Source organism: Durio zibethinus, chromosome 2 (assembly GCF_047325235.1).
Source record: "Durio zibethinus cultivar Kanyao isolate XHJ-2024 chromosome 2, ASM4732523v1, whole genome shotgun sequence".
Lineage (NCBI taxonomy): Eukaryota > Viridiplantae > Streptophyta > Magnoliopsida > Malvales > Malvaceae > Durio > Durio zibethinus.
Genome location: NC_143163.1, coordinates 7,672,113 through 7,675,649, shown reverse-complemented (window position 1 = coordinate 7,675,649; position 3,537 = coordinate 7,672,113). Strand labels below are relative to the sequence as shown.

Here is a 3,537-nt window from a genome sequence, read left to right as displayed (position 1 = left end):
ATAAATAAATAAAATTAATTATTATATAATAAATAAAATTTAATAATTTATTATCGAAACTATTATTTGGTATAAAATAATTTTATAATTTTATAAATTTTAAATAATTTAAATTTTTTATATACAAATGTTAATCTAAGATCTATAATGGTTATTTTTTTACTTACTCTGATTCACTTTACCGCATTGATATTGCATTTAAAGATATATTTATATTATAAATTTTAATTTAATTGTTACAGCAATTAATTAAACTTTTATTATTTTTTTAATTGTATTAAAATTAATCTTACTTTTTATTAAAATAATCTCTAAATGAAAATTTAAATTTCATTGTATCTTTAATGCGATATAATTAAATTTATCATACGATTAATTAAATATAAATATCAATTTTAATAAAATTCATTTAATATAAATTTTTTTATAAATTTTTCTTAATTATATTACAATAATTTTTTCCATTCATAATTATAATAATTTTTATTAATTTTTTTAATTTTACCGTCAATCCAAATAAAATTTTAAAGATTAGCCCTTTCCTTAAAATTACACTCTCTCTGTAGTTTTTCCACCAAAGGTCCATCTTCTCCCACTCTACCTAACAATCACAATTGATGGGCTCATTGTAAACGTTGGCCTCAATTTTGTTCGCATTTAGAAACATCCATGGTAACAAAGTAAACAGAAAAAGTACAATGTAAAATGAAAAAAAGTAGCCAAGAGCTGGGAGAGAGAGAGAGAGAGAGTATAACAAAATGAAAGACAAAAGTTAGCCAAGAGCTACACAACTAAACAATGTAAATATATCCGGTATGAATTTTGATAACACCATTGTTTCTATTTTTCCTTTTACATATTAGTATAACTTGAACTTACTCTGCACTCAATACTGTCATGCAGTTGAGGAGGACATCAATGGAAAAAAAATCAGTAGTACCAAGGTCTACCCTGTATTGTGAACATGTAAATTAATTATTTTCCAAGAGAAAGAGCATTAAAAAAATAGACCATATGAGACTGAAAAGAAACTGCAGATGAATCTAGGCAATCCTACCAAACCCGGTCGCAGTTATCCTGAAACTCAACATCACTAATATCATGGAATGCTGATGGCGTCACTTAAAACCCTTACCCGCATCATAGAGGGGATCATACTCCATTGAAGAATTTGCCCACTGTCATCAATATCAATTAACATGCTTATTTTCTCTTGCATAGCAACAACAGCTAAAAGGCAAGAAAATGGAGCAAAAAGAAACATTGACAAACCTGCAACTTGGAGGAATTAAAGGCACCCAAGCGTCCCATAACATTCCATGACTGAATAACCTGCATTTATCTCCAATTAAATGAATATAATAGTTTATAAGTAATAAACCATGCACAAATTAAGAGCAAATAAGAAAATGTTTCCCTCTACAACAACAAAAATGAACTAAGCCTTATATCCCTCTACATTAGTCTAAATATAGCGTCAAATTGCCAAAAGAAGGAACCAAAAGGAGAATGAAACTACTTACACTGCCAATGAGATTGATCAGAAGGCGATCCATATAACTCAAACCATTTATAGGAATCACGTGGGTTAAAACTGCACAACCATCAAAAACAAAATTTACTGCAAAAGTTGGAATGTTAAACAGACATCAGTACTTCAGGTGTAAATTATTATAATGATACAGCATAGCTCCATCTGTGCTTACCATTCATTGGTCTAAGTTTATTTCTAACTATATTTTGACCAAACGAATTAGATCACATCCAGATTATTGGTATTTTGTTAGGAAAGACAGAGTTCCTCTCAATTCTCAACTTGAAACTAAGGTAGATCGTGGGAATTGAAGCCTTACTCGGCAGCTGACTTTAAAAGAAAGCACTGAGCCCGTCTTTTGCTTGTGAAAATCTCCACCCTTTTTTCCGAACACGCTCTTCGACCTGCAGAACATAAGTAGAAAACATATTGGAAGATCAGCTATAAGTTGATAAGGCTGAGGAAAGACAAAGAAAGGAAAAAGTATTTACGGACCCGTTTCCTCATAAGCTCAGGGTCGCCAATGCTATCGCCAAGAACTACTCGTAGTTCCTCATCATCTTTGCAAGCGTTTTCTAGGACTCTTGTTTTGAAGTTAAAACGAAAAAAAGAATAATCACAGAGAGAATAAGTCAAACGGGAACAATGAAGGGTAAATATTAAAAGGAGAAGAAACAATGAAATTAGGAGTACTCGGCACATGAAGGATAATTGTGAAGCCTGTTGAATTCTTGTTTCCTCTTCTCTTCACGTATCTTGAGAAGTCTCCTCCCCCTCGTTTTGCCCCGACCTTTTAACATCAGTTGTGCTAGTTACATTGGAAGTCGAATTGCCTTCTTCAGCTGCTGCCGCTGCTGCTCGAATTCGAAGAGGCGGCGATTTCTTTTTTTCGTCATTGTTAATTAGAATCGGATAAGAGGAAAAGAAGAAAAGGGCAAAAGCTGCTTGGCAACTGCGGGTAAATTCTGACGAAGAAGAAGAAGAAGGTGATGACGATGGATTTCATTCTTACTTGCATTTGGATTGCGAAAATATCCGTTCATTGCCATGTTCATCTTCCACCAATGTTACTATTTTCAGGATAACGAAAGTTTTTGGGGCTTCCTCGTTTACGTTGGCGGAGTCATCTTTTTACACGATTTTAGGTAATAAAGCCTCAGCCCAAAGAGATTTCATTTAAAGGACCATTGCCCGCAAACCAAGCCCATGACAGAATATCATTATTTTTTTTTGTTAAGAAAATGTCTTTTTTTTTTTTTTTTTTTATAAATTAATGAATTATAAAGAATAAATGTAAAAGAACATTAATTACCTAATATAAAAATTAGAAGATATAATAGTCTTTTAATTCTGTTTTTAGAATTAAAAAATTTTATATTAATATATAAAACAAACAAAAAAAAGCAATCTTTTTGTGAAAAAAAAAACAATCTTTTTATATAATAGTTGTAAAAAGATATTTTTAATTAAAAAGAAAAGAAAGATTAAGAGGGATTTGAACCCACTAAATATTGAAACTATAGTCTATATATACGATAACGATATTGTGTTTTTATCATAAACTAATTATTTCTTAATTTATATGTTTTTTTGGTTAAACTAATTATTTCTTAATTTATATACATTTTTTGGTCAAACTAATTATTTATTAATTTATATATTGGCAAATGATTTTTTTTAATTATTTAAATGACATCTAAACGAAACCCCCAACTTCCGGTGACCATTGCTGCTGCTGTTCCATGTAACGTGAACAACCGGAATCACATTCTACTGTGATGTGAGGACATAAAACTTGCACGCACGGGATTCAACGGTTGGCTTAATTTGATTTTTGACAGAGCGCATGGTTGAATGCTGCAAGAATCACAGAACCTTGATTATTAGCTTGAGTACATCAAAGAAAATCAAAGTTTTCAGAGAAAAAAAGCCCATAAATCGCGACCATCAACAACCGTACAAGAGTAGAGCACAATGTGATTCCGCTTTGCAGTTACGGTACC

General features: G+C 31.1%; 1 pseudogene across 1 annotated transcript; it reads right to left on the bottom strand.

Annotated features, from left to right (window-relative positions):
- Positions 1–682: 682 nt before the first annotated feature.
- LOC111308382 (uncharacterized) lies at positions 683–2,750 on the bottom strand (annotated as a pseudogene). The gene is made up of 7 exons (XR_016326993.1): positions 2,228–2,750; positions 2,030–2,117; positions 1,849–1,938; positions 1,524–1,594; positions 1,273–1,332; positions 1,058–1,178; positions 683–951 (listed from the first exon to the last, which is right to left on the bottom strand). The product of XR_016326993.1 is annotated as an uncharacterized LOC111308382 (transcript).
- Positions 2,751–3,537: the final 787 nt, after the last annotated feature.